Consider the following 13,982-nt stretch of genomic DNA (forward strand, 5'->3'; position numbering starts at 1 on the left):
CTGAAAAGACGGCTCTGAGGAGACTTAACCACTGCCACATTTCTGCCTCTGAAACCTGGGAATTCAACACTTTTCCAGGATACCACAGGATTCAGCACTTTTTCTGTAAAATTAGTGTGCTCTGGCAGCTCACCATCATTTGCATGCTTGTGTCTTTAAGAGGAAGAGAGAGAAGTGAGAAAGCTGGCAGGCTGAAAAACAACACCTAACGCTACTTCACAGCTCAAGGATGTTTGCTGTGGGTCGGACTCTGCTCCCGGGCTCATTTGCCATTATTTCCAGAGTTAGTTAGTCAGTGACCCTTCCCTGGTGCTGGCCTCACACAGGACAATGCCCTGGATTCATCACGATGGCATTTGCAGATATTTCATTTCAATAATGTTTTATATACACCACAGGGAAAGGGCAGGGAATGCTGTCCCAGCTTCCTGCTTGTAAATCTTGAATAGTCACATTTAGCTGTATTTCCCTGTCTTTCATCCCACAGACCACCCTCTTATCCATCTCGGGGCAGCTCCTGGGAGATGGCTACAGGTGAGGGTGATGCTCTGGTGGCTTCCCAAGGGCTGGATGTGTCAGGAGTCCCAAGGGAAGGTACCTGGGACTCCTTGGTACAACTCCAGCAGCTGTAGTTCCATCAGGGATACAAATCCCACCATGGAGCCAAAACCCAGCATAAAGGGCATATCGAGGTTCATTAAATTAAAACCTACACATGAAACCTCTGAGTCTCTCCCCAGAGGCAAGAATGGCTCCTCCTGCATTCATCGTTCTGCTCTCCTGAGTAATACCTCATAGTAATGGGAATTCTGGAGTTGTGCAAAGAGATTGTAGCATAAAGGAATTAGCAGGCTCATAACGCTTATACATCATGTTGGAGTCTCAGCTAACGGCTCCTTTTAGGAGCTGGAGCTGCTCAGCTCTTCTTTCCTCTGTATTTACTGTCTTTGGAAGGTAGTTGATCACCTGTCTCAATCCTGATTAATTTGATTTTTATTTTTTTTCCTAGTGGGGATCATGTCTCATCACATGGAGAACTGAAGTTTGTCTTCACTCAACATTTGGCTCTCCTTGCTCTACACAACACTGACTTTTCCAAATTAATGTCATATATAAAAGGTTCCTATACCCCCTTTCCCCCCCTCCACTTCTTTTTTCTTAGCAATCTGGTTCTTCCCTGGTGTCCTAAGAACTCTTTGTGACAACAGCTCCAGGTTGAAGTGAATTTTGGTAGTTTGTCCATGGATAAAATAGAAGGGAAGAAAACAAAGACCTCTGGTTCTCTCTTCAAGTTCCAAGATCTGTCTTCTCACTGTGACACATCACTATGTGCCCATGTTAGCATCACTTGTGCCATTAATATTGACAAGCTGCATGTTTCCATAGATATTAGAGAAAGTAAATCAGCAAACCCCCATAAAGATCTCTTTTTCAGTTTGTAACTCGCTATTTACTTAGGGTGAGGTTGAAACTTTGAGCTGCAACAGCGTTGAAGACCTAATTGTGCAACGCCTTAAGTATACAGAAGATGGGAAACAAGCATTGGATTTGCCACCAAGTAAGGAAAAGCCACTGTGGATCTGGGGCTTAACCTACTCAGGGTGTCCTTCAGCATGAGTTTTTAAATTTTATTCATTCTGTAATTGACAAAGACTCAGTGGAAGAGAAAGAAAAGAAAAAAGAAACTATTTTTGTTGCTGGCAGCTCATGTTTTTCCAGATAAATCAATTGGTACCTGTGTATTCTGCTTAATTAGACCCTAATGATTGTGCAGTCAGGCCACACAGTGCTGCCCACCTAAGAGAGAGCTCTCCAATTGCAAACAAAGAGTTATAAATTTGACCTGGGTTTTTCCTGGCTGCAAGACCACCAGTGCAGCAGCACAGGCTCAGTTTACATGGTCCATTGGGTACAACCACAGTCTGTTCAGCTGGATAAACTGGAGCAAAAATCTCTTCCATGCAGTCAGCATCTCCTGCAGGGCTCTTTCCTGGGCTGCTCTTCCCTGCTGCCCCAAATCTCCACCTCAGCGAGTGTGTTGGAAGATGGGGGGTGAAGAGGAGTCAGTAACCTGTCCCACCACCCCTTGGTTCTGTTTGCTGCACTCACTCCTCCTACACAGTGATAATCTGCTGTGCCTGGGTCACATCTAACTCAGTAATTTATAGACAAACTAATTCCTCCTTAAGCTCAGTGGACACCATTATAACTAACTCTTAGTGGGAATTGGTCCTTAGCTTGAAGCCATGAATGTTTCTAGTGGGCATAGCATTAAGTGCTGATTTTTTGGTACAGAATAGCACAAGAAAGTGGCTTTTCTATCTTCCTAGTCCAATTTCTATTAGGTAGTAAGATTACTGGGTAAAAGACTTCCACATTTTGCAAAAGGTTGTAGTGATTGAATTTAGAGCTTTTATATATACCTTTTAAATACATCAATAAATTTCAGAGTAATCATTTGCATTCTGCTTTAGACTCAAGGGACTCTGTAAGGAGTAAGACACTGACTTGCCTTTTCCTTGTGGAAATAAGAGTTACCAGATCCCGATCTAAAAAACCAAAAATCCATTTAGTTGCAAGGGGTGAAACTGTAAATTATCTTCTCAGTCTTAGTCTGATGAACGTGGAATCATAGAATGGTTTGGGTTGGAAGGGACCTTAAAAACCATCCCATGGGACACCTTCCACTATCCCAGGTTGCTCAGAGCCCCATCCAGCCTGGCCTTGGACTCTTCCAGGGGTGGAGAGTCCACAACTTCTTTGGGCAACAACAAAACCATTAGTTCTTGTTATGTGGGAGTCTCTTAACTCTTGCTCAGCTTGCTGTCAAATGTGACCTGTGTTTGCCTTCTGCAGTCAGTGACAGGATCAGCTATTTTACTATAAATATTTTTCTAGTTTTTAGTACTTACAATCCTGAACTTCTTGGAGGTGACAGGATGAGAGATCTGCCTGTTTATTTTGGTGGAGCTGTGCCATTTACAAAAGCTGAGCACTATTCCTCAGGATTAAATGTGAACCAGTTGCTTGTATTTGATACCTTGCATGCTCAGTAGAAACTGCTATTTGTATCTGAGTCTATTTATAGGAATTTTGGTATCTTAATAAAAGCAGTCTTGTAACTTATTGTTGACTTCTGTGCTGTTATGTTTTCCTGTGTGATTTAGTCACAGGTATTAGGATGATGCTCTTGGTGGCTGTGGCAGCTTCTGAACCATTCAAGTATCAATATAATGTTCAGACATCACTGAAAACATGACACAGGACCTTATCCAAACCCCAGTGGACTGTAGTTACCAACAACTACGTACATGTACTTCCTAAGGGTCTCTTTCTTCATCTTTACAAAGGGTAAACATACTTTTTCATGCTTTTTAGCAGACAACCAAATGAATATTTAATGTTCCCAGTCCAATTTATTGCAATGCATTGCAACGACGTGGTGATTCAATCTGAAGCTACTGTCACACCAGCCTCCCTAGGTGTTTAACTTGCACAGTTCTGACAGGTGCTCCAAAAGAAGAATTGAGTGTTCTTTGCTTGCAGAAATAGGTTCTTAAAGAGTGGACAGCTCTGGACAGCTCCTTTATCCCTGAAGGAAGTTGTCCAGGGGGTCCCATCCACTGATTCCTTAAATAACTGCAAGTTTGCTCTTCTAAAATTCAATGTTCTGACTCTTTGCCTGGCCCATATACCTCAGACTTGTGAAACCCACGAGGGCGTTGTCACTGCAGCCCAGGCTGCTGCCAATATTGACATCTCTACCATTTAAAAACATAAATGTAACTAAATAAATATATAAACATATAAACATAATTAAATATAAACAAAGCCCCCAACATTTATTTTATCTATGCTGGTAAGCAACGGGTGTAGTAATGCTTCCTCTCTTTTCGCACTATCACCTGGATTAAGAAATTACCCTTGTTGCATTCCAAGAGTGTCATGGATTGCTTTCAGATCCTGTGCTGCTTTTTCCCCTTTCCAATCTGGCATTGCCCATATTTTGTTCTTTCAACGAAGCACTGGCTCTAAATAATTATTTAAAACAATGGATGAAAAATACATAGAAATGAAGATTTAGTTTTGACTTCTCACACTGTTTCCTAAGAACCACTTCAGGCCAGTGGTGTGCGTGTCCAATGTCCCCATTGCTCACTGAGAACACAACACTGCTGACACCTGATGCAAAACATCACTATTCCTTTCCCCCATATCATAATGCTGCCAAATTCTGGCCCCAGTGGGGTTGGGAAAAAGCTGAGATAATTGGAAAATTTCCTCATCCATTAAAATATAAACAAGACTGGTTTTTAATGCCTGTTTGGAGAGTTTTCTTGCAGGCTGCGGAAGGAAACAAGTTAAAGGAACTGAGAAAGTTTGGCTGCAAGTGAGCTAAAACCATGATGTTGGCTATGATTTAGTCAAAGCCTAGAGCAGAGAGCCGCCTAATGGCTTCCCTGATCCACAGGTAGAAAATTCCCTTCCCTGCCTCTCCTGCCCTTCTTTCCCCGGTGATTTTCCCTCTGAAATCCACAGAAAGAAGAGTTTCAGAGACCTAACACAAAGATTTATACACTAAAAACAATCATAGCACAAATGTAAAAGAAGAATTGAGAAAAAGCAAGAATATTTGGAGATGGAAAGGAAAAGATCAGAGCAATGAAGTTCAAATTCTGTGTGGAAGTTTCACTAATAAAACACTGGTGTAGTGCTTGCAATGGATCTCAAAACATCCACTCACAATATTCCCTTAAAATCAGCTGGTGCTCCATCCTATCTGTGATGAAGGCTAAAGGAATTGGGATGGTCAGGGTAAATGAGTGTTTCTGCCTAGAAACTGGATTTGTTGAAATAATAACTGTAAGGGAAAATACCAGTTTTATCAAACTACCTTTTTGTGTGTTTAGGTGTGTGTTAGAGAAAGTTCAGCACATTTAGGAATACTGCAATTTTACAGTGCAGTATTTCCCTTTCCCTCTCCCTGACCTTACAGAGGAAATATTAGTAAAAGTGTTTTTTCCCTAGGTAATTTTCTCACATATAAAAATATTTAATACCTTCTGGAAAATTACAAGTATTTGTAGGAACAGTTGAGGTAATAAACCTCTATTTAAACAGTGATTTTCTGCTTTTCCTGCTTTGCTACAGAAGTAATCAATTTCAAAAGGGACGTGGCATTTCTCTTCCACACTATTTCTGTTTAAGCCCATAAAGAACACAATCATTTGGCAGTGGCTTTTCTTTGAGATGTCTGGTGTCTGGTTTTGCTGCAGGTAACTCTGAGGGGGACCAGAACCTGAGGAAAATGAGAAGAGAAAATAAGCTTTGATTAGTTTATTACTGATGCAGTGAATGTTTGGCAAATTGCTGCAGGGGACTTTTTACTCTTTCCTCACCTGGATGGAGCCTTTGGGAAAATCCAAGGAGAAAGTTGATATAAGCATTGAGGAGTTCTTGGGACCTCCAGGTATGGTGGCATTAAGGAGTTACTTTCACTGGTATTTGGAAGCAGATCAGACAGGTTTCGGTAGGATGTGAGGAGCGGCATTCTCAGCAGGCTGGCACAAATCCATCCCAAAAACCTTTCTTCCTCCAGGACTGTGAAGGTGACTCTGAATTCCAGGAAGAGGCTGCCTTCCTGACAGAGTCATTTGGGTAGAATTTTCATTTAGGTATAATCATTCCTGCAAACAATATCACCACATCCTTGGGAATGGGCTGGCAGCTAGTAACACTACAGACAGTGTGGATTCCTCATGGCTTATGCTCAGTAATACTGAAATGCTGCAAATCCACTCAGGAAATGTCTGGCTTTGCCTCTCAGAGTGTCTGGAGCTTTGATACAGAACACTGGCCACAAACAGTCCTCTCATTTATTAGCTGCCTTTGGCATCTGGCAATTTGAAAAGATGAAGGAAGGGGTTCACAGCAATATTTTGAACAAATACAGCTGTTATTGGTACATGGAGACAGAAGGGTCTTGTGTTTGTTCTAGTGCCAACCTTGAGAGGCTAATTACTGACTGTTACATATGAATAGCATTCTCAGCCTTGTTCCAGCACATTTAGTTGTGCTCTGTATCATACCTGCCCAGTGAGCAAAGTTGTCCACTGGGTTACTCAGCCATAAAAGTGGAAATATGGAGGAACTGGAATTCAGAACGTCATGTTTACTGAATCCAACTTTAATTTTTACCAAGCAGCTCTGGGGCCACACCTTTGTCTGTGTCTGTAAGGAAACGTCAGGAGTTACAGCTGAACAAGATGCTATTTGCTTCTGGGCATGTTTCTATTGACCCAGCAAGATTTTCAGCTGATAAGTTGTTTGAGATTGTATTTTGAAGCCCATATAAAAATCAGCTTAGTCACAGGAAATGGTAGATACTGCCACAAATTTCCTGAGTTTCTTGGCATTTATTTGACTACCTGTTAGCATTTAATTGACTACCTGCTCTCCTCCTTTTCATTTGTTTGGCTACAGCTGTGACATCAAATTCTTGAACAAGAGAAAGGCACCTCTGTTTTCTGAAAGATCTATGAGAAGCACGATCTTGTAAAGTTTAGCCTCTTCCCTGGAAGGGCATCCAACTCTCACCTGACTTCTAAGAGAGCCAAAGTCAGTATGCCAGCATGTCCAGGCTGTGTCCTTGTCCTGTATCTTGGTTGTCCTGTATCCTAGAATTCTCTTATGAGAGAATACTGCCAAAGATAATGTATTTCTTATGTTCTTATGTACCTCTTCTGGTACTCCCTCTACAGACCACTGGAGGCTGTGTGGCCTCCCTGAGAAAATACATATTTAGCATCTTACAGGTTTGTTATTTCTAGCACTTCCCCCAACATTTTATTTCTTAAACTGATACTGGGATTTTCATGGAATAAAGTCATACACGCCAGAGAAAGGAACACCTGGGGTAGCCTAAGCTACTGATTTACTGCCTTCTTTTGTTGTGACCACAAATGGAAGTGTCTTCCCCTTCATATGAGCAACTGATACTTGTGCCATGTCTTGGTGTGGTGGTCCTTTGCTCCTTTGCTTTGAGTTCCCCAGCAAAGCACCAGTGCCACTCAGATCCATTCAGCTGCTGTGAGTGCCTCAGGCACTTGTCACTGAAAGCAAGATGTGACACACATTTGCCTTACAGCAGCCTTCATTCAGGCATGTGCAGGCATCTGCTCAACTTTTTCAAGGAAATTCAAAATTAAGTGTAAGAGATGCAATTTGAGGTTAATGTGATGGTGCCTGGGCTTTTTGAAAGTGGGGTGCTGAGTGAAAATACAACCTCCCTTTGTGCAAGTTACTGATATTTGAGGTTAAGTCTTCATGGCAGCTTCTTACTGGAATTCCTGCTGCGTTTGGCAGATGATGGATGAAGCAGGAGATACCATAAAGGATGAAACAAGGCCTTAACTTGTTTCTGTGATTGTACAGCTTTTGTTTGCTTCAGAACAGGTATTAGTGACTGTCAGCTGAACAAATTGTATCTGTGTTCTAAAGACACTTGCTTGGAGTTTGTTTTCTTTCCCAGTCTCCATAAAGACACAAACAGATCTATTTTAGCACTTCCTCGGGGAGTCAGAGGGACCCTGCTAGCCTACATCTGACAGAATCCCTTAGCCACGCTCTGCACATCGAGTGACACAGGTTTACTCACTTGCAAGTGTCTAGTTACACACAAAATCTGCAATTACTGCTGCTGGAGTTAATAAGTGCTTCATGGTGTCCTTGCAAACCAACCTTACATTATTAATATGTCCAAATAAAATCTCATGGAAGGTTTTATTGCATTTTGCCAGCCAACGCAGCCTTGACCAATTCACTCAGCACAACCAGGTGAGTTAATTTTGTGTACCTGTTTCCCAGTGCTCTGAGCTCTCTCCTGGGAACTCAGAGCGGTGCCTTTGGCCTCTGCTTTGCTAGGAGAGGATCTGCAGTCCCCAGAAACAGCCCTTCACAGTTGTAAGCAGCTGTTTTGAACACTCAGAGGGATTTGAACTGGCAGAGACCAGGAATCTGGCAGCTGATAAAACACCTTCCTCTGAGGTCACACCTGATAAAACACACCTTCCTCCTGGAGATGCCCTGGTTGAGGATCAGCCATCCAGCCCCTGACCCCTGGGCTGGCAGTGAGTGGTGAAGGGAGAGGGCAACTCTTCCTCTAACTTTTCACACAGAAAATGTTTTCCCTCCTGCCAACAGGGTTTGGGTTTGGGGTTTTTTTCCCTAACCCTGCCATTGCTTTGCCATGTGCAGGTGCCAGTGGTAGGGGAGCACCCAAGGCAGGCAGAGGATACTGTGAGGGTGGTGAGGCCCTGGCAGAGAATGCCCAGAGAAGCTGTGGCTGCCCCATCCCTGGAAGTGCCCAAGGCCAGGTTGGACAGGGCTCTCAGAAACCTGTCCTAGTGGAAGATGTTCCTGCCCATGGCAGGAGGCTGGAAATAGGTGATTTTTATGGTCTCTTCCAACACAAATCATTTTATGATTCTAAGTCCTAAAACTAATCTCCTATGTTTAATTCTTGCCCTGTTGTGTGACATTGCAAAGTCAATTTCCTCCTTTTCTTTCACAGATTTCATGATCACAAAACCAGGGGCAGGCAGCTGTACTACACATGCCAAGGTGAGCCAGCACTGAGTTACACATGGACAAAGTGCTTCTGTCACATTTCTTCCTTGTCACATGATTTGGCACTGATGGACTTTCCTTCCCAGCAGAAGGTGGAAGCTGCTCAGCATCTGAAACGAAACTGTTGTTTCATTCTCAGTACAGTATTTCATTCTGCAGTGAGAACTCTTTAGCAATCTGGCAAATTATTCCTGTTTATCTACCAAGCAGAAGAAGACATATAAATAACTGTTCAAAGTAGTTTGAAAGCATGTCCCAAGAATACCACAGGTTCCTACATTTTTTTACAGGCAAGCAATAAAAGGTTTGGGTTTTGGTAGGGTTACTTTTTCCTGTTGTGACCATACTTATATTTCACATTCAAACTTCTCAAAATATTAGAATTTCTGCCGTATTTTAAAGCTCAATGACTGTCTATGTCTTGGCAGAATGCATTTATTACTGCACACTGTATGTCATATTCTTTTGTACCACAGATATATGTAAATTCTCAATGTGTGGTTTTAGCTGACAAAGAGAGTTATGGAGTCGTGCACAAGAAATGCACGTGTGATCAAGAGATCACACACAAAACATATAAAGAGCATTCTTCCAGAGATGCCTGACCTGTAACTCCCTCTCAAGTCTGTGCAGGTGGTTCTGACCACAGCACAGAATTTTTTTACTCATTCCTCCACACCTTTCTCAAGTGCTCCCTTTAAAACAGCAACATATACAATAATTCAGTTTTTCACAGTTTGTTGCTACTCGCTGTGTACTTTTATCTGGTTAACACACATTGCCTGTGGTTTTCTCTTTCTTTGCCCAGTGGAAAATGACACATTCCCATAGAGATCAAAAGCCATATCACTTTCTTTATAGAACTGGATACTCAGTTATTTCTATGTTTCTTCACGTGGAAATGGCTTTTGTAATACAGATCCTGTTCTGTGGCTTGAGTCACCCAACTGAGCAAATAGACTTTATATAGGAGCATGTAGTGATAGGACAAGCAGGAATGGCTTCAAAGGGAAGGAAAGTTGGTTTAGATTGGATATTAGGAAGAAATTCTTCCCTGTGAGGGTGGTGAGTCCCTGTCACAGGTTGCCCAGAGAAGCTGTGGATGCCTCATCCCTGGAAGTATTCAAGATGAGGTTGGAGGGGGCTCTGACCAATCTGGGATAGTGGAAGTTGTCCCGGCCCATGGCAGGGAGTTGGAACAAAATGATCTTTAAGGTCCCTTCCAACCGAACCATTCTATGATTCCATGAAATAACTCATCTCTAATTGCAGCCAGTGGCACGATCTGAGAATTCGTGGTCAGATGGGTTGAACTCAAAGAGGAAATGCAGCCCTCTGTAGCTCACAGGATGACCTCTGGTAGCAGTGAAGGCCCAAAGCTTGGAGAGAAAGGGTAGTGCAAGTCTTCCTTCCTGTAGCTTTTTCTCTGCTGTGCACTTGAATCTACTCTCAGGAATATACCTGAGTACACTCTCAGGAGACATTCCTGCTCATCTGTCCATGACCTGTCTGGAATGCAACCCATGGCCTAACGAGGATTTGAGACCTGATGCATGTGGGCAATATTTTAGCTCTTCCAACTACTGCATTCACAGAGGTGCATGAGCTTGCACTTTGTACTTTCCCTTATTTATATGCAATGATGAATTTATTTGTAACTGATCCTTACAGATGACGTAATTACTCTTTTTATAGTTCCAGTTTCTGTTGATAACCATCTGGTGAAGCTGTTGGCTCTCTCCTCACATTGCTGCAGGGAATTTCCCCAGGTTGGGGGGACAAGTCAAGGACAGGCATAAATGAGGTGTGTCATTATTTCTGTCCTTCCCCTCTGCATTTTTTACCCAGTTTTGACCAGCTAGAAGGGCAACAGAAACTTTCTTAATTAGAGCTGCATTATAGGCGTGCCTTTTTGAGGTATCTTACTGTGTGATTGCATCACTACTGAAAACTGCTTTTTCATTTCTGCTCATTCAAAACTCTTCCTGTTCACCTCTTTCCCCCTTTCACCTGGGGTAGACTCCTCTCCCTCTTCAGCCAACAATTGTTTGGCTGAAAATACTTTGAAAAACTGTAATACTGGGTTGTCACAAGGCTGAAGTGTAGCTGGTAAATTCACTATCCCAGCAAGATGAACCCACTCATGGTGTCAAGAAGCCAGAGTTTGGGTGGTAAATTTAAACAAAACCAGAACTCTCCTTGGTTTTATTATTTTATATACAGAAAATCAAAGGTATTCTTTACTTGGAGAAAGGAGGAAGCTTTGGGATTTTAAGGGAGTTTGAAGAGCCAGCCACGAAGAGCCAGATCTCAGCCTTCATGGGATAAGAGTGAGTCCTTTCTGGAATCCTGCAAGAATATCTTTGCATCAATTGCTTAGTGGAGAGAAGACCAGCCTAGGATAGAAAATACGTTTTTCCAGTCAGATAATGAACCCCTAACTGCTTCTCCCTCCACCCCCTCTATTTCTGTATTGGCAGCAATAACAATAACTATTAATTTCAAGTGTCATGAGTTTGGGAAAGTGTTGCTTTCCAGTGCTATTATGCAGGAAACAAGCAAAACCACAAGCCTGTCTATAGACAGATGATGAGACTCTTTTTCCAGCCTGACCTCATGGAGACCTGCTGTGCTGTGTACTTTAGCCTGGAGATTGTTTTGTCCTGGCAGCTGATCTGGTTACCTGTCCCGAGGTGACCCAAAACACAGCATCTTGCCTGCATATGAAGCAGTGAGGTGAGGGGTTTTACAAAACCACATTTGGGACAGGGAGAAAAAAGCTTTTAAGTGTCTGCACGTCACAGTACAAACCCAAGTGCTTATAAAGTGACTAGAGCAAAGACAAATTTTAGCACATCACCTGGACATGCCAGTGGGACGTGCTCTGTTTCTAGCTGGGATCGACCTTCTGGTGTTTGGAGAGTTGGGCTGTGACTGAGCCATGGTTTCTTTCCAAACCTTCTCTCAGGCAGTGCAGTCCTGGTCCCCTCCTTCATCCCTCACGTTTACCTTACAGTCAGCCACAACGTGCCACCACAGTAATGGACAATGGGAAAAGCCCTTAACAATCCTGCTCTCAAGCTGGGCCATGAGGCACTTACACCCAGGAGCAAGGAGAAAAGAATGTGCTGAAGAAAAAGCAAACACAGATCTGCAGTGATAAGATCAGAAATGGCAACGGCGTTTTTTGTTCTCAAATGAATGGAGGTTCTGACCTTTGTGGGTTAATTTTGGAGACTTGACATTGAATTCCAGGTAGTGTTGCTTGTTTGGAGAGCACCTGTAGTGAAAATTGGTGTCAGGTTTATGAAAATACTTTCACTTCAGCCAACAAATCCCACAGTTGAATAAGAAATCTATAGGGAAATATACTTGAAGAGTATTTGAATAATTGCTTTTCATTAAATATCCAGGGTGTGCCCTTTTCTTTTACATGTGTATACAAATCTGTCCCCATAAATGTTTTTTTCACCTGCTGTTTGAGGCACTCAGGTTAGAAGGTAGTTCTCACCTGACTATTAACATTGCAAAGTGATGTGTGGATTCAGGATTGCACTATAAAGGAGGGGCTCCTTCCTTGGCTTATCTCCCCCTTCCCTTTCACCTCACCCACCAGTGTAATTTCCCCCATCCCTGTTACATAGCAGAGCAGAGCAGAAAGTTGTCATGGAATCAGAGAATCACTGGATGGTTTGGGTTGGAAGGGACCTTAAAGATCATCTCGTTCCAACGCCTGCCATGGGCAGGGATACCTTCCACTATTCCAGGTTGCTCAGAACCTCATCCTACCTGGCCTTGGACACACCCAGGGATGGGGTAGCCCCACCTTCTCTGGGAAACCTGTGCCAGAGCCTCACCACCCTCAAAATAAAGAATTTCTTTTAAATATCTAATTTAAACCTACCCTCTTCCACTCAGAAGCCATTTCCCCTTGCCCCATCACCACCTGCCCTCACAAAGTCTCTCTCCATCTTTCTTGTAAGCTGAATTGTCAGCAGCTTCTTACAAGACTAATTTAGAATTTGTAGCCAGTTTTCACTTCTTGAGACTGAGTTTATGGCTGCTTTTGTGTCTTCAACAGTAACTGGAAGACAAAGGCAGTAGAAATGCCAAGCAAGTGGGTTTAATCATTTGTGTCACAGTAGAGCAGGGGAGGCAGATTGGCAGTGGAGTCACTGTGCTTGGTGCTGACACTTTGTAGGACATGACTGTCCCTTCTCCAAGGAGACCACAGCGCAGTAAGTGACAGTGGAAGAAATAAGCTGTATGCAAAACACCCAGCTACTGATCTAAGAAATATTTATGGGGCTTTTTATGCCATGCAGTAACACGTCTCCCATGCAGTGATATACGTGGCATCACAGAAAAGGAAATTACTTACCAACAGCTAGAGGACTTGGTGGTTTATATTTCACATGTGCATATATTTATGTCTTTTCTCTATGCTGTACCTGTAAGGACACACATGTCACGAAGACCTCAGCACTGAGGCTTTTTCATTTCAGAGACTTCTGGACCCACCTCCCCTTATGTTCCACACAAAGGGGCCCTTACCACCCTCCACACCCAATCTATTTTGCACACTGGTTTTCATTCACCTTCAGAAACCTGTTGATCAGACAGACACGTGGTGGAGAATGAGCAATAAATGTGCACATGGACAATGTATCTCAAAGTACTCTAGTTAGCAGCAGATAACCATTTCTTCCCTTCTTGAGGAAATACATTTACATCTTCTCTATTTCTGTCCACCTACATCTCTCCACAACTTACCTTGCTATCATAAAAGTAAATAAATAAAATACATATCCTCACATTGTTTAGTCACTTAAATTTATTTGGATTTTAAGCTTTCTTCAGGGAAATAGAAAGTTTTCCAAGTGCTTGCAATTTCAACACACCAGTTCTTCACCTCTTGTGGTACCAACTGATCTGCTGCACTAATTCATGTGAAAGCTTTCCGTGCCAGATGTGGGCAGATTTTTAGTCTCTGAGGAGTGGTATCCGTAGTCTGCAGGAAATCTTTGTGGAAGTACTTGAGCCAGCTACTAACCACTAAATTTCTCTGTTAATAAAACCAGGGAAATCCATCTCAGAGAAACCCTTGGGGAAGATGAATTACGAAGTACAGCCAGATCATGTTTCCAGAAGATTCTGAACATCTCAAATGGCAGCTGCTGTAGAGATGCAAACTTTAAGGTTGTTTCATAATCCTTTGGCCTTGAAATAAAATGACTGCCAATGTCAACACAAGCTTGGAGGACTTGAGTGGATATTTTAAATTATTTTAATATTGTTTTATTTGCTAGTGATCATAGATCCTCTCATTACCCTATGCACTCTGTACTTGAGAT

The 13,982-nt window shown here is 42.6% G+C and overlaps 1 protein-coding gene across 1 annotated transcript in view; it reads left to right on the top strand.

Moving 5' to 3' along the window:
• The window catches only part of UMODL1 (uromodulin like 1), a 49,543-nt gene extending 46,417 nt beyond the window's left edge, over nucleotides 1-3,126 (top strand). The window contains exon 20 of the mRNA XM_042032709.1: nucleotides 1,010-3,126. The gene's annotated coding sequence lies outside the window, so the exon portion shown is untranslated. The remainder of the gene's footprint in view (nucleotides 1-1,009) is intronic.
• Nucleotides 3,127-13,982: the final 10,856 nt, after the last annotated feature.

This window comes from Corvus kubaryi, unplaced genomic scaffold (assembly GCF_017639235.1).
Source record: "Corvus kubaryi isolate FWS band 111438036 unplaced genomic scaffold, C.kubaryi_AGA036_p1.0 133, whole genome shotgun sequence".
In the NCBI taxonomy this organism is placed as follows: domain Eukaryota; kingdom Metazoa; phylum Chordata; class Aves; order Passeriformes; family Corvidae; genus Corvus; species Corvus kubaryi.